Source organism: Diabrotica virgifera, chromosome 2 (genome assembly GCF_917563875.1).
Source record: "Diabrotica virgifera virgifera chromosome 2, PGI_DIABVI_V3a".
In the NCBI taxonomy this organism is placed as follows: domain Eukaryota; kingdom Metazoa; phylum Arthropoda; class Insecta; order Coleoptera; family Chrysomelidae; genus Diabrotica; species Diabrotica virgifera.
Window position 1 is genome coordinate 79,421,505 of NC_065444.1, and position 27,886 is coordinate 79,449,390.

Consider the following 27,886-nt stretch of genomic DNA (forward strand, 5'->3'; position numbering starts at 1 on the left):
CTTAAAAAATACAACATTAATAATTTTAGCACAAGTTCATGCCAGAAAATTCAATATTGAAAGTCATATATGAGCCTCGACGATCTTTTTCAGCTTCTGGTAAAATCATTACAATTGTATCTTTCGTTACAGTATCTTCGTCGGATTGCTCGGGCCAAAAAAACTGGGCACTGTTATGTTTTAAGCATTTTACCAGGTATTCATCATTCAATGTCTTTTCTATCACTTGTCCCACATAGTATTTAAAAACCTTTTTTGGGCAATATTTCAGCAAAACCCAGGAATTAACTTCAATAGAAAAATCACTTATATTCTCCTCCCCCAATGGACTGTTTTGATCCAGAAAATCTATGTCATCATCTGAGTCTTGACAAATTTCTTTTATTTCATAATCGTCTTTATCACTTTCGCTACTGCTTAATCTATTATTAATTTTCTTCTTTGACTTAGAACCTTTTTGCTTCTTAATTGAGTCTGCTTTTGCAATTTTTGCAACGACGGGCCTCTGACGTAATACTTGACGACCGGAAATTATCAGTAGTAATTGCACAAGAGCTCTAAAATTATTGAATTTTTCCCGAGTGACACTTTGACAGTTTTAATTTCACGAGCCGAAGGCGAGTGAAATTATGTCCTAAAGTGTCACGAGTGCAAAAATTCTATATTAATTTTAGAGATCGAGTGCAATTTGTTGCGATTATTTCATGAATAAAACTGTTCAAAAACAAAATTTTATTGTAATTTATTTATGTAAGTACAAATTAGTACAATTAAACTCACAGTTGTTATAAATATTTTACGGTTGAAAGTCATCACTTTTATAATTTTTAAAACATTAATTGTCATTAATGTCACTGAATGTATTTTTTCGTAGCAACCAAGGGCATCTGACGTAATATACTTGCCGACGGGAAATTATCAGTAGTGATTGCACAAGAGGTCTAAAATTCTATATTAATTTTAGAGATCGAGTGCAATTTGTTGCGATTATTTCATGAATAAAACTGTTCAAAACCAAAATTTTATTGTAATTTATTTATGTAAGTACAAATTAGTACAATTAAACACACAGTTGTTATAAATATGTATTTGACGGTTGAAAGTCATCACTTTTATAATTTTTAAAACATTTGTCATTAAGGTCACTGAATGTATTTTTTCGTAGCAACGAAGGGCATCTGACGTAATATGCTTGACGACGGGCAATTATCAAAAAAGTTATCAGTTTAATTTAGATTTTTGTAGCTTTCTATTGGTCAGAATCTCCTATGAATGAAATAATCAGTAGTAATTGCACAAGAGCTCTAAAATTATTGAATTTTTCCCGAGTGACACTTTGACAGTTTTAATTTCACGAGCCAAAGGCGAGTGAAATTATGTCAAAGTGTCACGAGGGCAAAAATTCTATGTTAATTTTAGAGTTCGAGTGCAATTTGTTGCGATTATTTCATGAATAAAACTGTTCAAAACCAAAATTTTATTGTAATTTATTTATGTAAGTACAAATTAGTACAATTAAACACAAAGTTTTTATAAATATTTGACGATTGAAAGTCATCACTTTTATAATTTTTAAAACATTAATTGTCATTAATGTCACTGAATGTATTTTTTCGTAGCAACTAAGGGCATCTGACGTAATATACTTAACGGCGGGCAATTATCAAAAATTATCGATTTAATTCAGATTTCTGTATCTTTCTATTGGTCAGAATCTCCTATGAATGAAATAATCAGTAGTAATTGCACAAGAGCTCTAAAATTATTGAATTTTTCCCGAGTGACACTTTGACAGTTTTAATTTCACGAGCCGAAGGCGAGTGAAATTATGTCAAGTGTCACGAGGGCAAAAATTCTATATTAATTTTAGAGATCGAGTGCAATTTGTTGCGATTATTTCATGAATAAAACTGTTCAAAACCAAAATTTTATTGTAATTTATTTATGTAAGTACAAAATTAGTACAATTAAACACACAGTTGTTATAAATATTTGACACGGTTGAAAGTCATCACTTTCATAATTTTTAAAACATTAATTGTCATTAATGTCACTGAATGTATTTTTTCGTAGCAACGAAGGGCATCTGACGTAATATACTTGACGACGGGAAATGATCAAAAATTATCGATTTAATTTAGATTTATGTAGCTTTCTATTGGTCAGAATCTCCTATGAATGAAATAATCAAAAATTATCAATTTAATTTAGATTTCTGTAGCTTTCTATTAGTCAGAATCTCCTATGAATGAAATAATCGAAAAAAATACCGCTGTAATTTTTATTCTTGTAGCTTTCTATTGGTCAGAATCTCTATGAATGAAATAATTGCAGAAATTTTGATTTTTATAGGTTTCTATCGGTTAAAATATCTATGAATGAAATGATCATTTCTATTAATGGTAGGGGAGCCCAAGCGGGGATTTTTGCAGTTACTCGAGCGCGTCAGATTATTATATGGGGAGAAACGTGGTACCCTGCATATGTACCTCTGCCATATATTGGCTCTTAACACAGGGGAGTTCGTTTAGGGGGGCCCGAAATAAAAAATCCATCCTTAAAAATACTCGAAATTGTCAGATTAAGATAAGGTAAGTTAAGTACATGCAAAACAGTGTATATTTAAAAAATCTGACGATTTGAGCGGGGCCGGGGCGTAAGGAAATTGGTAAGTCAAAAAGTTTCACAAGAAAAAAGCGAATATTTCGCGAAATGAACGTCACATTGGAAAACTAAAAACTACACGTTCAATATTTTTCAAAAATCTATCGAAAGATACCAGACATGACCCCTCACAGAGAGGGGTGAGGGGTAAATTTAAAATTTTAAATACAAATCACGCGATACTTACCAAAATAAACATCAGATCGAAAAACTGCAAAATACACTTATTTAATATTTTTGAAAAATATATCGAATGGTACCAAACGCGACCCCACGCGGAGGTGGGGTGGGGGGTTACTTTAAAATCTTAAATGGGAGCCCCCATTTTTTATTGCAGATTTGGATTCTCTGCATAAAAATAAGCAACTTTTATTCGAAACATTTTTTCTAATTATGGCTAGATGGCGCTATAATCGGAAAAAACGATTAATGGAAATGGAAAATTAAATTAAAAAATAGCAAGCGCCCGCTAAAATGGAAAATTTTACTTAACTTTTTTTGGTTTTAGGACCTAATAATCACAACCCAATAGGTCCCCAAAGCGCTCGAGTGACTGCACATTTAGCATACTTTGCTCCCCTACCATAATATTTAAAAGTGATTAACGCAAGAAAAATAGGATCATATAAGATTTTACCAAATGAGGATGTTTTAGTAAAAATTTCATCTGGTATACAATTAGTTTGTCGGTTGCTAAATGTTGATGTTTGAAGTATTCTTGTTCGTAATTACGGATTAAACGGAAGACGGGCGGAGAGAGTATTAATAGAGCAAAAGACGGTCCTGAAATGAACTAAAACACTTAATGAAGTTTTAACTTTACTAAATGAATGGTTCATTGTTTTTGATGTAATTTATAAAATTAGATCCATGTAGTTGCTTGAATAGATACGGGAGCATATGTATACGGATTTTGGGTGCGGAAAATTTCTTGAAGACAGCCTCTGCCTCTGAATGAAATGTTATTTATCGTTTTAGGTGTGTCTTTTTATTTAACTGTATATCGAGAACTGCAGAAATGGAATAAAATTGTTGACAAGATGAATAAACCGGTTCAAGGTTGAAGAACTCTCTGTAAAAAACGAATAAACTGGCTTATGGAAGCTGCAATATCGTGCTGTCAAAAAAAAACGATCGATATGTTAGAGAGAACAATGTTTTCTTCTCGTTGATTCCAGTTGAAATCTATACTATTGTTTATATATTGTTTTCAGTAAATCGGATGAAAAGATGACCATAAAAAGTAAAAAGTCACTAAATTGGGGAATAATTGATAGACGAATTAATACGTGAAGGAACCGACATATCCAAATATCAATTTGAATTTATGTAGAAAACATATAGTCCGTTCTTTAACGGTAAAATATTGCAAAACCTCTAAATTTTAAAGAACCACTTGGATTGACATGAAATTTGGCATATACATAGCTAACAAGTCAAACAAAAAAGTGATATTGTGCCGATATGTGCTTTTGCCCTGGGGGTGGTTTTCACCCCCTCTTGGGGGTGAAAAAATGTTCGTCCAAAGAAAGTCAGGAAATGGATAAACTGGCTAATTTTAAGTAACTTTTGTTCTATAGAGTTTTTTCACTAAGTCAATACTTTTCGAGTTATTTGGCAGTGAATATGTTCATTTTTTCAACAAAATAACCACGCTTTTAGACGGTTTTTCGCAAATAACTCAAATAGTAAGTATTTTGTCGAAAAAACATTCTTAGCAAAAATATAGCCTGTAAAAATTTTTAAAAAATGGTGTATATATCACGTCTCTACACTGACTAGAAGCAGAGTTATAGCTAATGAAAAATAGGTTTATATTCGTCAAATTCCAAATGGAATACTTTAACGTGAAATAACCAAAAATGAAGCACATTTCAGGGAAAACTCATTACAACTTATTTAAAGTGTTTAAAAAAAGCTTTATTTTTGTTATTTAAAAAAAAATTCTAGCATCAAAATTAAACAAGTTACGCTCAAAATAAAGTTAGTCCCTTTTGGTTTTGGTAAAAAATCGAGAAAATCACCCACTAATTAGTATCTTAAATTAACTTAATCGTTACGACTTCACATGTTTCTTGACTCGTGTATATATTGTTTATATGATCTGTAAGTTTCATCGGTTCAAAGTCCTTATTATTGAAAGGGCTGTAGTTAAAAGGGGTTGAACGAGTCACTGATCACGAATGTATGCAAATTTAGAAACACCAAATCTTAATCAATTTTTGTCTAACAGAAAAACAAAAAAATACATAATATTCAGAAAAGCAAATCTGACTTTTTTTGTTTTTCGAGATTTTTGGTATCTCTAACAATTTTTAAGTTATTTTGAAAAAAGCATATTTTTTAAAATTTAAATTTTAAAAAATTTTACTTTGAAACCAAATTTTTTCAAAAATAAGCACTTTGAATCGATGAAACTTACAGATTATATAAACACAACATAAGTAAAATAATTTGTGGAGCGGTAACGATTAATTTCATTTAAGTTGCTAATTAGGGGGTGGTCTTCCCGATTTTTTTTTGCAAAAACAAAAGGGACCAACTTTATTTTGAGCGTAACTTGCTTAAATTGAATGCTAGAAACTTTTTGTAAAAACAGGAATAAAGCTTTTTTTAAACGCTTTTAAAAAGTTTTAATGGGTTTTCCCCAAAAATGCTTAACTTTTTGGATATTTCACGTCGAAATATTCTATTTGAAATTTGGTGAATATGAATCTATTTTTCATTGGCTATAACTCTAGTTCTACGAGATCCAGAGACCTAACGCGTACACCATTTTTTTTACTTATAACTCTAGTTCTACGAGATCCAGAGACCTAACGCGTACACCATTTTTTTTTACTTCTTTATAAGCTATATTTTTGCTAAGAACATTTTTTTCGACAAAATACTTACTTTTTGAGTTATTTGCGAAAAACCGTCTAAAAATGTGGTTAATTTGATGAAAAATGAACATATTCACTCGCAAATAACTCGAAAAGTGTTGACTTGGCGAAAAAGCTCTATAAAACAAAAGTTACTTAAAATTAGTCAGTTTACCCATTTCCGGACTTATTTTGAACATATATTTTTTCACCACCAAGAGGGGGTGAAAGTCACCCCCAGGGCAAAAGCACACATCGACACAATATCACTTTTTTTTCTTTGACATGTAAGCTATGCGTATGCCAAATTTCATGTCAATCCAAGCGGTTCTTTAAAATTTAGAGCAAAAACCGTGAAAGAATGGACTAATAGTAGGTACAATAAAATAAGCAATTTACTTCGTAAGTCCTAAGCCGTGTCCAGACTATATAACAAAACATGTTAAATAACAAAGTTTTGGAACTTGTTATAGAATTTTAAATAAAAAAGTTTTAAAATACAGTGTTATATAACATTTTTCTGGTTATATAGCAAGTTTTGAGTTATCCAGAAGATGTCGGTAAACATCAAAGGAAGTTGTAAAACATTGTTATAAAACCTCACCGCGGCTGACCTACACTTAAAAACATCTTACTGAAACATTGTTCTGGTTTAGTACACGAGCAGCACCCATCGGATCGGAGTCATATCGCCTTGTTCGTTCTTGAGTGAATATGGTGAATATGTAGCAACCACCTTAAAAGCGAATCGGTGCATATTAGCGCCAAATTTGATATAAGTAATATGCTCTACAGAGCAGACTGTTCAGACATACAACCTGGAACATTCACTACTTCGTTCGCTACACAGACGCACACTACTTCATCAGCTTCTCCAACAGGCACTCAATTATACAATCAATCTGAGCCTTTTTCCATTCCGTCCACCACACCTACATCCGCTACTTCTCCAGCTACACCAATTCAAACAGACACTGACACTCAATCATGTACAGGTGCAGACGATAATACTAAGGAATTAGATTTTACAGAAATGTGACTGTCTCTCTGAAACAATGAGTAAAAAGTTTAAAAAATATACTTTAATTGATTCTGTCTCTTAAACAGTCAATGGAGAGCGTCACAAACTTCTGGCACAATATTCGAAATACTTTGCTTAGAAAATTTAGATAAATAACTTTGGTAGGAATCTCCACTTGCAAAGAATCTTATCAGAACTGCTATAATCTTTCTCTTACTGGAATTGAGGCGCTCAGAGCAACAGTGGCCTAGCCTAACCCACAAATTAAGCATTTTTAGATTAATATAATATCAATAAAAGCAGCAACATTAAATCTTCCTATTAACAAGGGTCTACACAACCTCTATTTTTGGCTAAATGGCGCTATATAATTTGTAGCGCCATCCCGTAAGCACAATGTAAATTCGAATGCAAATATTGCATTTATCTCAAAACTTCGTTTTTGTAGGTAGGCCATTGTTGCCCTGAGCGCCTCAATTGCATCTTGAAATGTGTCTTCCCTGCCTATTTTATGGCCGATTTCATTTATGAGAAATTCAAAATCAGAACTTTTCATTCTTAAGAAGTTTTTAAAACTGCCATCACATTTAACCTCCCTTGTCGATGGATATATGTCGTCCCTTTCCAGATCAGCTAAAAGAGCTGTAAGTACCACCATATTTTGCTAGAGCTACTAATGAAGGCTGCACCAAAAATCTTCACTTAGCACGCCGTTGTCGCTTGTAGCACAAAATTACACAAGCTGCTGCTGCTATGATGGTATTATCTACGTATGACGCTATTTTATATACCTACTGCCTTACCTACCAGCTACCCAGCTAAAATGCTGCTAAAGTTATGCGCATTTGTTATTTTGTTTTTTGTTATATAGTCTGGATGCTTATGCTATATTATAACAAGTTACAGAACAAAGTTGTACAACAAATTTGTTGTACAACTTTGTTATTAACATGTTTTGTTACTTAGTCTGGACCCGGCTCTAGGTTTTCACCCGAAGAGACCGGAAGTAGAACCGGAAGTCGATATTTGGACTCTTCGTGTAACTTTGCGTCGATTGATATACAATTTCACCAATTTTGAGTCATTTTTGTCAAACTTCCGGTGAAAACTTTTTAACCGAAAATGACATCAAAACCGGAATTAAATATTCCAGCTCGACTTTTTAGTGTGCGATGATTCATGTAGCACATATGTACCTACTATTTCTGCGACTATAACGTGGCACTTTCAGTTACACCTCTTCAACCGGAAGCGATTTAAGAACGGGAAGTCAATATTTATTCTCGTCTTCCTAAGGCTCGAGGAGTAATATATCGCTTGTACTACGTCTGTCCAACAGACAGACGGACGGATAGACAGGTATGAAATCAGAAGTATGTATTCGTTGTTTTGTTATATGGCTAGTCGAATAATATATTGCTTGCATAGGCGCCCATACCCAAAGGCAGGGGGGGCCGTGGCCCCCTAGCTTTTCGGGTGCTTTAAACTATATATTGTTATCCATAATGTACAAAATGTAATGTGCAAAATCTTCACGTCTGGCCCCCCCCCCCTGAAAATTTTTATATGGGCGCCCATGATCGCTTGTACTATTTCGGCGATTTTATAGCAGTACTTCCGGTTGCAACTATTGAACCGGAAGTCCGAGGTTAAAGGACATCGCACACATCTAATGGAAAATATAATGTCACTCAAATTCAATAAAATTTATACGAATAGATTCGTTTTAAATTAACGGTCAAATCTTATCATTGCGCCAACTCTTAATTATGATTAATTACGGCGCAAATTGCAATTAAAGTTTATCGAAATCAAATTTTTTAGTCAGTAAAAGTGTCAGTTACAATCACTATTGCTCTGGGTGCTATTCAAAAGAGCTTAAACCCCGCTGGGCCTAAGCGGATTAGTGAAACTAATCCGCTGATTTATGGAGTACCGACAATTTGGGTATTATAAAATATTTTTTCTCTCTCTAACTTATGTACGTATCCATTTGATTTCAGATTTATTTATATCAATTTCTGCTCTTATTATTGAAAATATGGAGTTGGCGCAATGATAAGATTTGACCGTTAATTTAAAACGAATCTATTCGTATAAATTTTATTGAATTTGAGTGACATTATATTTTCCATAAGATGTGTACGATGTCCTTTCTCACCTTTAATGCCATCATTGGGTCATAAGCTTTCATTCGACACCTCATTCGTGATTCTACCTGATCTGATGACGGATTAAGTAGTGTTTAAAGACGGACAGACGGTTAAAACAAAATGTAATATTTGCTTCTAAAATATCTTAAAATGGAGTTTGTCTGTATCTAGCCAGTAGAGATATGATGATGTGTTTTCCAGAAATCTACGTAAAAACTCACACATTAGATCACATTATTAAAGCACGTACATTGATTACATCAGCGACTAGACTGCTGCTCTGATATCAAATATATGTCCAACGATTCCACACGCATAAATTATTGTCATTGAATACCACTTAAAAAGGCTTAATTTGTTATCTCATATGCTTTCGTCGAGCTGATATAGAGGATTCTCTTCTTCTTATGGTGCCTATCCGTTCCGGATTTTGGCGATCAACATGGTTATCCTAACTTTGCTTGCAATTATTCGGAATTGTTTGTAGACATATTGAACCACAATCTCAGATTTTGAAGCCAAGATATTCTAATTTGTGCTCTTTTATTGTGTTAATACAGTGTTGGAAAGTTGGTCGAATGTACAATTCGTCGATGAACATTTGATCGAATGGATTTTTCGTCGACAAAGACCCAAAGGGAATAATACATGGCGGAAACACGCCAATATATAAAGCTAGTTTCTTTGTACCATATCAAAAAAAATATTTTATAAATTGCCAGTCCTAAGCCTTGGATATAGTGTGAAGGGAAGTTTATTTTCACGATTTCATTAATTTTTTATTGATATTGACTGATTATTGTAGTCAAGAACATTGTACGGAAATGCCTCGATTGCCTAACAATTTATTTACCACAGCATCTCGCATATTTCGTCTTGTCCGCAAGTGCCCGAAAATTTGACTTCTCCGGAAATGCTCCGTTCGCAAGTGCGCCGACACCAAAAAGAAGAACGGTACAACATCACTAATTAAAACAACTGTCTACTCTCCCACCGCAGCCAATTTTTTCATTAAATTAAAAATAATTAAGATTTAGAAAAAAAATTAACAAAACAAAAAAAAATAAATTCAGGTATGTATAATACAATATTCCAGTTAACAAAATAAAAACCAATAATCCGTCGTTTGTCAACATTAATCCCTTTATCCTAAAGATACAGTTTGTCGACGAAAAATCCATTCGACCAAATGTTGTCGACTAATTTTCCGTCGACGAAGTGTTCTCGACCAACTTTCCTAGACCCGTGTTAATAATCTCGAATTCCTTGCATATTCTATGTAGTCCACCCATAAAATCCTTAAGATGCGTCTGTAACACCACATTACGAAGAATTTTTTGCAAAATATGATATCGATTTCTTTACTAATTCAGTTGACGGAATCGATAAATAGACATCAAAGGTTGAAGTTCTGGTGGAGTAGTTATGATTAAGTCTTCTTGGAAAGACATGTAGGTGTTTACGAATTAAGCAAACTTTTTAAAATATATAAAGAAGGAAGTGTTAAAATTTCGTGATCTTTGAAGAAGCTTCTGCAATGTGTTGCTCTTCTGAGGCCAAACAGATAGATACCTTATTGCTCTTTTTTGAAATTTAAAAATAACATCGGATTGGGCAGCTTACTCTAAAAGGAAGACCATATCGACGATGAGACCTAAACAAAGAAAAATATGTTATTTTGGAAGATGCTAAATTGATTTTCTTCGAAACAGATCAGCATAATCAGCTGAGGTTATTTTCTTACTTAACAAATTGATATGAAGGTACCATATAAGGTTGCTGTCTAAAAAATACCAAGCAATTTTACAGAATCAACGATACCTACTGATCTGACTGTTAGTAAGAAGCAAGGTTTCAAGAGCTCCTTTATAGGATAATGCTACCGTCTTATCCACGTTAAAAGAGAGTAAATTAGAGTCGGACCAGGTTCTTATTGTAAGTACATCAGAAGTTATAGTTGCATAAAGAGTTGCAATATTTGAGATGCTTCAAGTGATACTGGTATCATCTGCAAAAAGAAAAATAAATTAGTGATGTCTTTTATAAATATAAGGAAAAATAGAGGGCCCAATATTGGACCTTGCGGTACCCCACATGCAATGCTTTTGAGACTAGAAACAGTAGCATTTGCTCTAACCAGTTGTTTCTTATTATCTAAGTAAGATTGGACCAAATTCAAAGAAGTACCTCTAATTACGTAGAAATTTAGTTCTTTTATCAAAATGTCGCGATTTACACAATCAAAAGCCTTTTCATAGTCATAGTCACAAAAAAGAGTGGCAGTATCCACTCCCATCAATGTCCCATCAGTTATAAATATGTTAATTGTAAATAAAATCCTTCATTATTAATAAGTTTGTGTTTTTAAACGCTTTTCTTTAGTTCAATCGTTTGTGTCAAATCTTTAGACGTTAATTTGACTGCCTTTTCTTCAATGTAAATAAATGAAAATTTGCAGACATGCATTCGCGGGAACAATACACGAATAGTCAATAAAAAATATTTTTTCTGTTTATTAATTGTTTAAATAAAAAAAAGATTTTAATGGAAAATGCTTAAATTCTCTTGTTTTTTACAATGTAGAAACTTGAAACTTTTACAGATTGTAGCTAATTATATTTAATTTCACTTTTTACGTTATGCTTCATAAATAAACAATAAAGTTTCAAATTTTTTGCCTATTCCGACTACTTTTCATGTTTGTACATCATGTTTATAAAACATCCTAAGCGGCGACGATTTTGAACGCTCATATCTTTGTTTATATAAACACCGGCGCTTATTCGTGTCAGATTTCAAAACGATACGAACCAAAATTTCAACCAAAACTCGAATTCAAAAAATTCGTGTTTTTAACGTAGTCTTAGAAAAATCACCGGTAGAGACGTTTCGTGTTACAATAATTAACATTAGAATTTGTTTTGGCGTATTAATTCAAATTTTATTACGAACCCTTCAACATATTCAACGGTCATTTATAAGCAAGTGTGTTTCTGTGACCTATGTGCTGTGAATGTTACAGAATGAAGACATTACAGAAAATGTACAATGTATGTATCAAATGTTGCAAATCAAAAAATGCAAAAAATGTGTCTGTCATGTATATCCTTTTTTTAAACATAGTTTAATGTTTGAAAAGTATAATAAAAAATAAAAAAAAAAGGGAAAAAAAATTTTTTTAAGAAACGCCTTTTTTTATTTACGAGTGACTAAAATTAAAAATATTATAAAAAAATCAACAAAAAAGCAAAAAATAAAAAAAATTCAAACTCGAAGGATTATTCGGAAAAGACTGTTAGACAGATTAAATATACAAAAATCTCACACATTCGTTAAAGATTGAAAAAATCTAACACATTCGTTAAAGACAAGCGTGGGGCGCGTCTTCATCGAATAAATGGTTTGAGGATAGGATACTTCTTTACTTTTCGCGCCCCACGCTTTTCTTTAACGAATGTGTTAGATCAACGTTTCCCAAATGGTGGGTCGCGACCCGGTACCGGGCCATGAAAGCAAAACGCCGGGTCGCCTCGCCTCGCCGTTTCACATGAACATCTTCTTTTACACTGCGAAGTGCGTTGGCTATCCAAATGGAATGGAAAAGAACTTTAATTGAATCGAAGGAAGAAATTTCAATATTCTTACAACAACATCCACCAACGGCTAGGGATGCAATATTTAAATTTAAAGACAGTTTTCATGATGTCAATTGGTTAATCAAAGTAGCCTATGTTTGGTATATTTTTGACTTCTTGAACAATTTAAATATGCCATTACAAGGTAGCAATGTAGTACCAGAGAAGGTGGAAGCTGCAACAAAAACTTAATTTGTGGACACGTCGCGCGGAAGCAGGAAATTACAAAGCTAAAAGAACTACAAAAAGAGTATAATGTGAATCATTGCCGGATGAGATTTCAAGGAACACCTGCTAGGACTGGGGCAAATCTGAAGGAATATTTTCCCCCCATCCACAGCAACAAAGCATGGGTAGGGAATCCATTTACAATGGACGTAGAATCCGAGACAAGACTTCCGGATATAGATATTGAGTCGGTATAACTGAACTATCGTGTGACAGGGCACTCAAAGACATACTTGACAAAATACCACTGATAGATTTTTGGCTGTCTTGCCACCAGGAGTACCAAGTTTTAGCAGAAAAAGCGATAGTTTCTAATTCCTTTTGTTACGACCTATAAGTGTTAGGCAGGGTTTTCAACGAAGATGACATTGAGACGGTTGGAAAGTTTACATACCTGGGAGTAGAAATATATACCGACGAATCAGAAGATGGAGAAATACGGAAGAGAATAACGCTGGCAAACAGAGCTTATTTTGCCCTCTCCCATATATTACGGTCTAAAAGTGTTCACCGAAATACAAAGATGAGAATCTATAAAACTTTAATTCGACCAATAACATGCTATGGCAGGGAAGCCTGGGTCCTGAAAGAAACATCCAAAAACAAAATCAACACATTCAGTAGCGGATCCAGGGGTGCCCCCCCCCCTTCCCCCGACGGATCAAAAATACACTAGATATAATAGATTTTATCGGGATACATTCCAGACTCCTTGAGTTTGTACCCTATGTGCCCCCCCTAATCGATTTTCCGGATCCGCCCCTGAACACATTCGAAATGAAAGTACTGAGGAGAATACTAGGACCTGTGAGGGAAAACGGAATCTTCAGAAGTCGATACAACAACGAACTTTATCATCTTTATAAGGAAGCACCCCTGTCAGACTTCATTAGAATGCAAAGATTGCAATGGGCCGGACATGTGATAAGAATGGGAAAGGATAGGCTACCAAAAAGAGCACTAAATGCTAGAATGCAGGGAAAGAGACCGGTTGGAAAGCCAAGAAAGCGCTGGGAAGACACAGTAAACAGCGACGCACAAGCCCGTTTAGGAGTCCGTGTGTGGAGAAGAGCAGCCACAGACAAGCAAGGGTGGAGGCATAAAATAAAGGAGGCCAAGGCTCAATTTGGGCTGTAGTGGCGTAGAAGAAGAAGAAGGGTTTTCAACACTGGCTTTTCTCAAAAATAAGTATAGGAATCGTTTGGAAGTCGAACCGGAGCGGAACTGAGAATAGAATTATCATTTTTTCCTCCAAAAATGAAGTTTTTAACCAAAAACGATATTTCTCATTAATAAAGTATTTGATTTTTATTTTTTTTATTACATTTTTGTTTCAGCTAAACTGGCCAGTTGGTTGTGAAAAACCAGTGCCAATAAAACACAAAACACACACATTGTTTGATACACAAAATATAACTGTAATAAATATTTAAATATGTTTTCTTGTACACACACACCAGGGTATGCAAAAAAAATTAATGGGTCACGGAGGATAAACACAAAAATAACCGGGCCACGGAAAAATAAGTTTGGGAACGCTGTGTTAGATTGTTTCAATTTTTTAACGAATGTGTGAGATTTTTGTATATTTAACCTGTGTAACAGTTTTTTTTCGAATAATCCTTCGAGTATGAATTTTTTTTATTTTTTGCTTTTTGGTTGATTTTTTTATAATATTTTTAATTTTAGTCACTCGTAACTAAAGAAAGGCGTTTCTTAAAAAAAATCATATATTGTTTACACATACATATTACAATAAAATCAAACTTTACATGTCAGTTTTAATTCCGTTCCGTGACTACTATAATATTTATCCTACAGGAAACGTTAATGCTCCGAAAATTTCCTACGCGTCTCTTCCCTTTTACCACCCTAAAAATGACGAATCCTCCACACTGCCGCTTGCCGGTTGCCGGTTGCCGTGTATCGTTGGACGAGAATTTTCGGGTGTGGAATTTTCCACTACAAGGGGCCACCGGTCGATGTTTCGGCTGAGCCCTAGCTATTTTTTATGGTTTAAAAAAGAGTTTCTACCTGAACTAGCATATCGTTAGATGGATTGATTGGATGTATTATAAAATTTCGGAGGTTAATTATACAGCCAAATTGTACATTTTTTTAACCTCCTGTGCAGATGCTTTAATAGAGGATTTAAAAAAGTTATTTCCTCAGAATAAAAAAATATATACAATAAGAAACGAAAAATTGAGTCGATAAAATAGTAATAATAATAAATAGCTTATAAATATAATATTGTCAATATACATAAAATCGATATACATAAACCTTTTTAAAGCATCTACTTCTTCACCTGCTACATCAAAATTGTCCGGCGTTGGCGATTACCATTGGGAAAGTTTCTCCATCTTCTGCTACGTGAATACATACTTGTCCTGTATTTAAATCGGTGTAAACAAAAACATTCATGAAACATTCAAGTCATGAAAACCATTTTTGCGGAAAACTGGAAAGGACAATATACAGGGTGTCCCAAATATATTGGTCGTAAAACCATACATTCAAGGGGTCAAGAATAGTTCGATTGAACCTAACTTACCTTAGTACAAATGTACTCATAAAAAAAGTTACAGCCCTTTGAAGTTACAAAATGAAAATCTATTTTTTTCAATATATCGAAAACTATTAGATATTATTTATTGAAAATGGACATGTGGTATTCTTATGGTAGTAGTATCTTAAGAAAAAATTATAGTGAAATTTGGACACCCCATAAAAATTTTATGGGGATTTTGTTCCTTTAAACCCCCCCAAACTTTTGTGTACGTTCCAATTTAATTATTATTGTAGTACCATTAGTGAAACACAATATTTTAAAAACGTTTTTGCCTCTTAGTACTTTTTCGAAAAATCAGTTTATATCGAGATATTTTGAATATTTGTCAAACTCACCACATATTTGTATATTATGGTTAAGAGGAAAGGAACATTTTGACGCCTGTCAAAGTTTTCAATGTATTTTAAATGTAATCATTTTTTTCGAATCCTGAGAAAACTAATAAGTATTTTTGAAAAATTTAAACGCAGAATGAAAAAATACTTTATTACCGAGGGCCAAAAGTCCCTTAGAATGAATAAAAAGTTTCTTTTGAATGAGATATTTGAAATTAAAAATGACACTACATTTTTTCTTAGTTTTTCACCCCTGTAATTTATTAAAATAAACATTATAGAAGTTTTCAGGGACTTTCGGCCCTCGCTAGGAACGCTCGTAATCTTTCATTCTGCGTTTAAATTATTCAAAAATACTTATTAGTTTTCTCAGGATTCGAAAAAAATAAATCCCCATTTGAATAGCATTGCAGCCGAAAATACGTACCCATCCCCTTAAGTACGATTATGGAGATTTGGTATTAAACCGTATTAAAAAAGAAGCCACATCTCGATAAAAGATGCCTTATCGAAAAAATACAAAGAGGCAAAAATTTTTTAAAACACTGTGTTTAACGAATGGTATCGCAGTAATAGTTTAACTGGAACGTACACAAACATTTGGGGTGTTTAAAGGAACAAAACCCCCATAAAATTTTTATGTAAACATATTAAAAAAGAAGCTACAACTCGATAAAAACTGCCTTATTGAAAAAATACTAGGAGGCAAAAAGTATTATTTTATTCAAGTAATGGTACCACAAAAATAATTTAATTGGAACGTACACAAAAGTTGGGGGGGGGGGGGGTTAAGGAAACAAAACACCCATAAAATTTTTATGATGTGCACAAATGTCACTATAATTTTTCTTTTATTCTTTCTTTTATTTTCTGCCACAAGAATGTCACATATGTCCATTTTCAATAATTCAATAAAACATCTCTAATAGTTTTCGATATATGTATTCGAAAAAATCAATTTTCATTTTGTAACTTCAAAGGGCTGTACCTTTTTGATATGCATATTTGTACTAAGTTAAGTTACGTTCATTCGAACTATTTTTGGTCCCAGAAATTTATTTATTTATTTAATTTACGACCTGTATTTTTGTTACACCCTGTATAATTGTACTTAACCATGTACAAATATGTGGTGGATTCGACAAATATTCAAAATATCTCGATAAATACTGGCTTATCGAAAAAGTACTAAGAGGCAAAAAAGTTTTAAAAACATTGTTTAACTAATGGTGCCACAATAATAATTTAATTGGAACATGCACAAAAGTTTGGGGGGGTTTAAGGGAATAAAACCCCCATAAATTTTTTATGGGGTGCACAAATTTCACTTTAACTTTTTTTTTTAAGATGTTGCTGCCATAAGAATGCCACATGTCCATTTTCAATGAAAAATCTCTAGAGCAGAGTCACTCAACACGCGATGGAAAGAGCAATGCTTGGCATATCACTTAAGGACAGGAAAACAAACACATGGATAAGACAGAAAACCAAAGTCACCTATGTGGTACAAAAATCATTAAAATTGAAATGGGAATACGCTGGACATGTAGCTAGGAGCGCTCTAAACAAATGGAACAGAACAATTCTAACCTGGAGACCATACCAACACAAAAGAATCAGAGGCAAACCTCCTAAGAGATGGACAGATGATCTGAAACGAACTGCCGGCAAAAATTGGCTACAAGTAGCGTACAACAAAAAACAATGGAAAGGAAGAGTAAAAGAGGCTTATGTTCAGATGTGGACGTGAATGGCTAGATGAAGAAGAAGAAGAAGATGAAGAAGAAGAAAAATAAGATGTCTTATGCCCCCTTTAAAAGCAATCACAAATATGTGGGTTAATTTTTACAAAAGTTATAAACAATTAATTATTTTGCCTTGTTTTGGTTTTTTGGAGTAACGAATTAATTAATAAAATGGAATACGCCATTTTGAAGGTTTTATATAAACAGATACCCTTTTAATGGTAAGCAGAAATTCCAAAAATAGCTTTTTTCGCATTAAATTGTTAATAATTAAAAAACCACGCCAAAATTTTACCATTTTTACCATTTATTGCTAACAAGCTAATTTCTCGTGAGTAGCTTCATTTTGACGAAACGCCCAACTTTTGTCCTTGCAACTCTGTTGATTTAACGATTCTCAAAAATGTATTGCTAACTGTGTTTTTTTTTATTAATTCTCAAGATAATTATCTAAATTAGCCGAAACATTTGTCCTACGAGGTCATGAAAAATAATTAATTGATTGAAAAAACCAACTGATTTTTTTATGTTGGTTAGTTAATATTTCTATAATTTAACACCCACATTGTCCTACAAATTGCTTGGTACGTTATCCTGGTCATACGCAATACTGCAGAGTATTAAAGTAACAACTTAAAAGAAAAAATTGTGAAATTTTTAATTGAATATTGGACAAAGAATGAAGTTATGAGAAAAGAAAGGAAAAAATTATTGATGGCACATATAAATAGTATTGATTTGATGGTCCCCAAAACCCCAAATCATTTGAATAATTATCTTCTGACCTATAAGGTACCATATAAATATTATTGTTATTTATTTATATAATATTATTCGGTTTTTATTTTTTTCCCATTTTTTATTTTTTTCGTCTTATGTAAAATCAGACATAGGATCACGAATGAACAAAATTAAGGAGAGAGATATGAAGATGAGAGTGATGCTAGTAGCAAAGATGGTGAAGATTTATCTGATGAAAATTTTTCTTTTGTAAAAACACAATATGTTGTACGTATATTGTAATTATAGAGTGCATTCGTAAAGTGTGGAAACGGTCTATTATCTCATGACTTAAATATTTTCAGAGTTAAAGCTCTGACAGGTCGATTTTTATTTTTAAATTATGATTTTTTACGTATAGTACATAATATTGACTTCATCGATTTGGGCGTGATGACGTCATCGATGATTTTTTTAAAAGGGAATAGGGGTCGTGTGGTAGCTCATTTGAAAGGTGATTCAATTCTCTATTCAGTAATATAAAAACATTAACATATCATTATTTATACAGGGTGGCCAAAAAATAATTTTTGAATTAAAATATTTGACGCAAAAAGAAGAATGTATGTAATTTATTTATCTCAAAATACATTTTACTGATACCACATATTATGTATAAAAAAATATTTATTTCATAAATAAACATTGCTTTTCGCTTAAATTAAATGTCAAACAGCCACACAGCTGCCTCTTGGCAGTTTGAACATTTAATTTAAACGAAAAGCAATGTTTATTTGTCAAATAAACATTTTTTTTTCTCTTTTCTGATAGCAGTAAAATGTATTTTGAGTTAAATAAATTACATAATGTATTTACATATTCTCTTTTTTTTGCGGCAATTAATTTAATTCAAAAATTATTTTTTTGGCCATCCGGTAAAAATAATGCCGGTATTGTTTATATTACTGAATAGAGAATTGAATAACCTTTCAAATGAGCTACCACACGACCCCTATTCCCATTTAAAAAATCATCGATGACGTCACTATTATGAAACGTCAAAAAATCATAATTTAAAAATAAAAATCAACATGTCAGAGCTTTAGCTCTAAAAATAATTAAGTCATGAGATAATAGACCGTTTCCACACTTTACGAATGCACTGATTGTAATTAGAAAATTAAATTATCTAAATTTCAAGAAATATGTTTTCACTTTATGTTGTATTACAAATAGTAAAACGAAAATGATAGACGAAAATTTTTGTCTTACTAGGTAGGGATACATACATGTTTTCTTGTAGGACAGTATTACGTGATACCTTGTGGTATTGACAACTTTTGAACGTAGTACCAGTATAACTTCTTCTTCTTCATGTAGCATGTCCTTTCAGACCGCTGGTAACCATCATAGCTATTTTAATTTTATTCACTGCCACCCTAAATAGCATGCTTGTATCAATACCATACCAATCTCGCAAGTTTCTCATCCATGAAGACCTTCTTCATTCTGGACTGAGTTTGCCTGAAATTTTCCCTTGCATAATATTTCGTAGCAATCTATATTGTTTGGGACCTCTAATTCATGTCCGAAATACTCCAGTTTCTCTTCTTCATGATTTATACTCTTGGCCAGGATAACGTGTACCACGCAATTTGTAGGACAATATGAGTGTTAAAATATATAAATATTAACTAACAGAAAAAAAATCAGGTGGTAAGGAATTATTTTTCATGATCTGGTTAATCATACTACGTGCTGGAAAGGGGGGACACTTCGATAAAACCTTGCATTTTATAGGACAAATATTATTTTGACTAATTTAGATAATTATCGGGTATAATATCACAAGAGAGTGAGAATAAATTGAAAATAATGCGACAGTTTTTCGAAAATTTGTTGTCTGGCAATAGCCATTGCCCGATGACAATCAATTTGAGTAAAAATGAAGCATTATTTTTTTATTTATTCTTACTGTCGTGTGATATTCGTAAGATTATTTTTTAATACGTATATTATGGATATTTTCTTAAATGTGACAGTTGTCAAAACTAGGAACCTGATTGCCATTAAACAGAAACAATCTAAGTACTTAAAAAAATTCTATCGGTAATTTTCTACAGTAGATAATTCTCATTATAATTTTAATCTGATTGGACAGAATTAAACACGTGATCAAATATCTTACTATACGATTGGAAGTTAAAATCATCAAAAAATAATAAGATTATTTTTCCTGTCTCTCCTTGAACCCAAGATATATGTATACGCCCAAAAAATATGCAATTTTGTATCAACCAAGCCCTACAGCTGGCTTATGGCTGGTCAAAAGTCACAAACTACACCGGTTCTGAATCGGCCATGACCCCCTTTGAAACACTGAAAAAACAAAATTCATATCGGTGGAACTTTTCCACATACATACATACATATCCACAAACATTTTCCCTTTTTTAAATAGAAATTGAATCATACTTCTGAGCTCGGTAACTTTGAATGGTGTAACCGATTTTCAAAATTGGACATGCGTTGGAAAGGTGAATGATCAGTACTATCAGAAGCCGCAAAGGCCGGACTTAAATTATTGAAATTTTTGGGAGTTTTGGGGACGAGAACGAAAAACAGACCCTAAATGAGAAGGGCCGTAAAATCCACACCCTTCGACCAAAATGGAGATTTGATATATGGATGGGCGAGTCTTTTCCTAAACTTTAAGATGGGATTTGGTCCGATTTTCAATTCAGTCAGATTTAGAAAATCGAAAATTTCGTGTATACAGGGTAGTTCATCTTATTCGCCTCGGTGTCTGTACGGAAAACCACTTAATATTTAAAAAAAATTCTTCACAGAAATATACAGGGCCATTGATACTACAATCTAAAAATAATGTGAATTATACAGGGTGCTCTAAAAAAGAGTGGTAGGCATATCAAAGTTATATTTTTTCTTATGGAATGCCCTATATCTGATGACATTATTGAATTGACTTTAAAAAATAAACTATACTTTCATAAGGGTTCCCTATACCTAAATACAGGGTGTTTTGATTTACTTCGATTTTTATAAAAATGTAATGTTTTAGAAAAAAATTAATATCTACGAATCCAAGAATCAGTAACAAATTCTTTCTTTGATCTTAACAATAGACTATTTAGCATACTTAAACAGATGCTTATTGCAACAAAGTTTCTTACAGGGTGGTCAAAATATGAGATTGTGTTATTAACAAATTCCAAGCTGTAATAACTTACTTATTTTAAATGGAACACCCTGTATCTTACTATCGCGTAGAAAATTTACTTATCTTTCAATTTGTATGAGGGTTTCCTATACCTATCTTTTTACAGGGTGGTCAAAATGTTAGATTGTTCTATTAACAAATTCAAGCTGTAATAACTTACATTCCGTATAAGTATTTTCCATATCTTAAACCGACGGTTATTAAGTAAATTTAAGAACACCACTTTTTGTTTGAATCTTTGAATCGCAATTACAAACAATTAAATGCAATGGCTACTATGACGAAAACGAGTCTATTGTACAAAAATATGTAAAAATGGGTATTTACAGAATAACATGTGTATTGAGAATGTTTACATGGAATTGAAGAGATTTTAAATATCTTCCATTATAAAGAATAGAATATCTAGTAGGTCATTTAAAATAAGAACACTGTGATTAAATAATAAAAATGTGAATTTTATTAACGAAAGTATCTTGACTAAGATATTTACGTATATTGCCGGTGTTGGTGATGTGTTGTACACTTCGCGTCAAAAAAAACTGGTACAACTCTTATATAGTATTTTTACTACAAAAACGTTATTACGTAGGTCAAAATTTTTGACGTAAGAGAACTGTCAAAACATTAGAATGTGACTTTTCATTATTGCCGTGTTTATAATAAACATAGCAATAATGAAAAGTCACATTCTAATGTTTTGACAGTTCTCTTACGTCAAAAATTTTGACCTACGTAATAACGTTTTTGTAGTAAAAATACTATAACCGAAAATCGTGTTTTTCGAGTTGTGTAAGTTGATCTTGTCACAAGTGTCATTCTAATTTCTAGGGCAACGTTGCCAGTTCAACGAAAATATTAGATCAAACTAGGTAAAAACGGGACTGTGCGACAGACCGCATTTTTTATTATACTAAAAACTAAAACAATTGTAATTTTCCGCCATCTCAATTAAGTATCCATACATTGATTCGTGTTTTATTATAATTTATGAAAATATTTCAATTCAAAAATATTGATAGATAATAAATCTTGACATGACTTTAAATTATTATGTTTAACGTCAAATCGAGAGGTGTGATTGGTTTCTCGTAAATTGTAGGACAAAACTGCATTAAGTTGTGTAGAATAAATAAAACACACTGGAAAAATTTAAAATTTCATTTGAAATTAATACAAAATGAATAACTTTTACAGTGAACAAGTGTGGAATTTAAATATATGTATTACAATTCGAAATATACATTTTAAACGTTATTTTTTTGTATTTAGATTTAGTACAATTCCGTCATCTGTGATGGCAACAACGACGTGATTCACGAACAATAATTGTCAATCTGAACACAGGTTTACATTGGGAAAAAAAAGTGTACCAGTTTTATATGACGCGAGGTGTACATAACCACGACATAGGTACTTAATTTTAATTTTTAAAGCTTACAAATTAGGAAATCTTTAAATATTTGAAAAATGAAGGGAGATAGGTATAGGAAACCCTAATAAGAATTGAAAGCTAAGTAAATTTTCTACGAGATAGACTAGTAAGATACAGGGTGTTCCATTTAAAATAAAGTAAGTTATTACAGCTTGAATTTGTTAATAGAAAAATCTAATATTTTGACCACCCTGTAAAAAGATAGGTATAGGAAACCCTAATATAAATTGAAAGCTAAGTAAATTTTCTACGCCATAGACTAGTAAGATACAGGATGTTCCATTTAAAATAAGTAAGTTATTACAGCTTGAATTTGTTAATAGAACAATCTCATATTTTGACCACCCTGTAAGAAATTTTGTTGCAGTAAACATCTGTTTAAGTATGCTAAATAGTCTATTATTAAGATCCGAGAAAGAATTTGTTACTGATTCTTAGATTTGTAGATATTTATTTTTTTTTAAAACCTTACATTTTCATAAAAATCGAAATAAATCAAAACACCGTGTATCTAGGTATAGGGAACCCTTACGAAAGTATAGTTTATTTTTTAAGGTCAATTCAGTAATGTCATCAGATATAGGGTATTCCATAAGAAAAAATATAACTTTGATATACCACTCTTTTTTGGAGCACCCTGTATAAGTCACATTATTTTTAGATTGTAGTATTAAAGACCCTGTATATTTCTGTAAAGAAATTTTTTTTAAATATCAAGTGGTTTTTTGTACAGAGACCGAGGCGAATAAGATGAACCACCCTGTATATAGTGTCGCATGTAGGGGTATTGTGTTGTGCGCCACTGACGAGAACTGCCGTTCTCTGGTAATGGAACATGGAATAAATTCAATAGTTTAGTATTTCCTATTCTGATTTTGAGTTTGGTTTGAGACGATTCAATACACTGTACTCGGTGACGTGTAATTTCCCACGGCTATTTAATAATATGTATAATCTTATTCTGCTAATCTGATTTATTATTCTACAGCCACCGAAACTTTATCATATTTGTCAAAACAACACCGGTGTAGATTAAAGAGGTATTTATTTGTCGCGCCACAACATATTACAGCGCGTAATTCTTGAGGATGTTGTTCTGGTAAATTAATTATGTAAAAAAGATATTGTTATTACTTTCATTTTTACTACGTAGGAAGTATTTTTATTATGTAGAAACTGTTTATTGAGAATCTATTCTAAGTAAGTAGATATTATAATATAGTGATTTCTCTCCTTGAACTACTCAAATTGATAGAAAATGATAATCTTGATGTGTTAGTAATTTTGTTTAATACAATTGAAGATACTTCGGGGAAATACTAGAACAATGTTTGTATTAGAATCTATCTTTAATCACTTACCAAACCAAAGTAACTCCAGAAGATGTGCAGATTTGAGATTAACAAGTCTTATGATTATATGATTCAAGTATTAAACCAATAGCAGGTTCGATATCGCCTCTCATAAGTTACCTTAATCAACCACTTGCAACTAGTTTGGAGAATAAATTTAAAGTAAAACAAGAGTTTCGCAATATTGAAGATCACCGTATCATTTTAAAACTGCAAAAACTACAAGAGATGTCACATGAAGGAGATGAAGTGATTTCTTTCTTGAGTTTTCGAATATCTCTTAAATATCGCCTTCTTCAACAAATTACCTATTTCTTCTTTATCAATCTATAAGTATGTACATATTTTGTATCGTGTTTCTCCCAAACGAAGTCTTAGAAAAGTATTCTTTCTTTTCATTTCATTTCATTTCCGAGAGAGCAGGTGAAAATCGATCATTATATCTTTGCTGCTGAGTTTCTGCTGCTGAATTTCCAGATTCAAAACGGTCTCGGCTCCCAAGACAACAGTCTTTCAGGCCGAGATCTTTGCGATCCTGGTATGTGCTCAGGAGATAATACATAGGGCTTGCTCAGACAGGACCATATCTATCTATTCCTGACAGTCCAGCAGAGCAAAGGTTTTGGAAGCATCCAAAGTCAGCTCTAAGTTTGTTCTTCGGTACAAGAGAGCACTGACTGATGTTGCGCTGAGTAATAGGGTTAACTTGGTATGGGCACCGGGACACGCAGGTGTGGAATAGAACGAATGAGCTAACGATCTGGCAAGACGGGGTTCATCCACTCTGCCTGTGGGCCCGAACCTTCGTTTGGGTTGCCCTTCAGTACTGGTTGGGGTAATCTGAAGGAGTTTGTTTTGCGGAGGTTCCAAATGATCAGTTGTACAAGTATGAGGTAAACTAGGCTCCACCGTAGAACATGCTTTTTGGTAGTCAGTATGCTTACCTATGTGACGAGGAGGAGGAAACTCTTTACATGTCCTCTCGAAATGCTCGGCACTGTCATATCAGAGGTCGAGATCCTGGGTTCGGCCTTTATGCAGCCGAGCCAAATGAGCGAATTACTAAATAGACCATGGCGCATCTGTAAAAATATTAGTACATTTGGACGTTGAGAGGTGACTCATATTTTTGTCAAAAATGAAGGAAAAATTCGATTTTTTTCTTCGTTTTTGATTATAACTTTAAAAGTATTTATTTCTGAGAAAAGTTGTACTGACATAAAAGTTGCGTAATTAAATTTTCTACAATATACGATTAGTTAATTATTTAAAAAATTGTCACACTTGTTGCAAAATAGCAATAATTGAGAAAAAAAAACATAAAAAACCAATTATTTGCATTTTACGTTTTTCAACCATTTATTCTACACTTACGACCTGTATATTTAACCCAGAAAAACTTTATGATATAGTAAAACAATACTGTGAATTTCATTAAGATCGGTTCAATAGATTTTGCAAAATAAATTTTGCAATCCAGCTTTCGCAAAAAGAATTCATTTATTCCAAATGTTGCAAAACTGAAAAAAAAGCAGACATCAAGTTGAATTTTTTTTACATAATATAGAAGAATACTGTACCTTTCATTTGCAATTTGCAAAATTAAAATCTGTTAACCATCGCGGCGTCAGGAATTTTTTTAAATAAACATTAATTTTTTAATGACCTTTGATAATGATTGATAAATTTTAATTTTTAGTACATTTCAATATAAATAAATAAATTTGTTTATTGCAAAATAAAAACATATTCTCTATCCTTTGAAATAACACTTTTTTAGCAAAAACTTTGTTCATATATTTTAACTTATAGAATAAAAGTTTATTATTTTTAAACATATGCAATTGTTTAAACAATATTTCACAAACAATAATCAAATTAGTTTGATTTTTGTGGAAATAAAATATTAAAATACAACAAAATATAGAGTAAGAAAATAATATATTAGATGAAGATTGGAAGAAATTTTGGTGGAAATCAACTTGTGTGAATCGAACACCGCTGTACCGTAGCACCAAAAATTAGTGTTTCTTTAAAAAAATTCCTGGCGCCGTGGTAGTTAATCGATTTTAATTTTGCAAATTAAAAATGAAAGGTACAGTACTCTTCTATATGTAAAAAAAATATTAACTTAAGTTGCAACAAGGGTGACAATTTTTAAAATTTTTAACCAATCCTATATTGTAGGAAATTTAATTACGCAACTTTTATGTCAGTGCAACTTTTCTAGAAAGTGAATACTTTAAAAGTTATAATTAAAAAACGAAGAAAAAAATCGAATTTTTCCTTCTGTTTTTGACATTTTGATTATTTAAACAATGTTCCGAACCTTTTTGAGTGGGAGGATAACTCCAATATTATTATTTGGGTTAATTTCAAGCAATTTCTGCAAAAAAATATGAGTCACCTCTCAACGTCCATCTCAAAACAGATGCGCCCTGGACTAAAAGGCCCCGATCTAGCATAACCATAACATAGGCGCGGGCAAAACTTCGTATGATGCAACACAGAGTGATGTTTTATTTCATTTACTTATACCTTTGATTGAAATATTAATAGGGGTATTAATATTAATATTTCAATCCGTATTAATATTTCAATCAACGCTTTATTATACGAATGCGTTCTATTAATGTCCCGGTCACTGTCATCTGGTTAAAATTTGATACGCACAGATATAATGGTTGATACATAGTTGATGTATACGTAGAGACAATTTTAAATACAATGAAACAAGTGTGTTGCCACTTTGGCTCACTTGAGAAATTCACTATATCCCATACCACAAAGCTCATCCAGAAAATAGAGAAAAAGAGATCTGGAAGAAAATAACATTTCGTAACGTGACTACAGAATATCATAAAATATGTAGCTTGTAGATTGTATTATTCTATCCTCGTCCAATTTACTTACCGTTGCACGTCATCCGCGCCATAGCCTGTGACACGATACCAACACGAAATATTTAGGCGGTGGGTGTGTTATTTTTTAGAATCAAAATGATTCTAAAGGGGAACACACCTACCGCCTAGATATTTCGTGTTGGTATCGTGTCACAGGCTATGGCGCGGATGACGTGCAACGGTAAGTAAATTGGACGAGGTATAAACAACTATGAAGCCCTTTGAAGTTTCACACGGTACACTTATTTCCAACAAAAACTACATACTTTCATTGTGCAAAAACGTAAACAATGTATTAATTAAATTCAGGAACTTTCATACAAATCAAAATAACGCGAACAATACCTATTTTAGACTATTCACCGACAATAATTAAAGTAAATAAATTAATTACCCTTGTCCAAAAACAAACACAATTAATTATTTTTCGTTCTTAATAATTATTATTTCATCATTCAAATTTGCACGATCTTTTCGTCGAATCGTGGTTGTTACTCATCGAACAATCTTACGTATATTGGGATTTAAACTTTAAACATTTAATGCAACCCCGAACCGAACGTGGAAATTATCAATGTTATTGTGTAAAATTCCGTAAAATAATATGAATAGAAGGATCCAGAAAAACAAGAAGTGTGTGTGTGTATGCTCACTGTGTTCCTCGTCAGAGTAACAACACACCGGCAGCGCTGTTGCCACATCGGTTTCTCTGTTTTACGCACTCTTTTCAATTGAGGGGATTAGAAGCTAAAGGGGTACAAGCAGTGCCGGATTTACCACTAGGCCGAGTAGGCCGCGGCCTAGGGCCGCAAGCAAAAGGGGGCCGCAGCGTTTTATAAAAAAAATTTGAATTTTTATTTTCCAAAATTAATTAATAATTTCCGCTACTGTAAATCGAGTACATTACTTTTGTATATTATAAACAATACAATTTAATTAAAATAACCAACGTTCATATCAAAAATAAATAACGCTAATAGGAGGCTACAGATTGCAGGTGGATTGTGGAAAGTTC

The 27,886-nt window shown here is 32.6% G+C and overlaps 1 protein-coding gene and 1 long non-coding RNA gene across 2 annotated transcripts in view; one reads left to right on the plus strand and one right to left on the minus strand.

Annotated features, from left to right (window-relative positions):
- Positions 1 to 27,445, minus strand: LOC114331607 (uncharacterized). The gene is made up of 3 exons (XR_003652682.2): positions 27,266 to 27,445; positions 10,528 to 10,710; positions 1 to 10,356 (listed from the first exon to the last, which is right to left on the minus strand). It is a non-coding gene; the product is annotated as an uncharacterized LOC114331607 (long non-coding RNA).
- LOC114331606 (MAP kinase-interacting serine/threonine-protein kinase 1) overlaps positions 1 to 27,886 on the plus strand; it is a 615,902-nt gene that overhangs the window by 494,279 nt on the left and 93,737 nt on the right. The gene's annotated exons all lie outside the window — the stretch shown is intronic.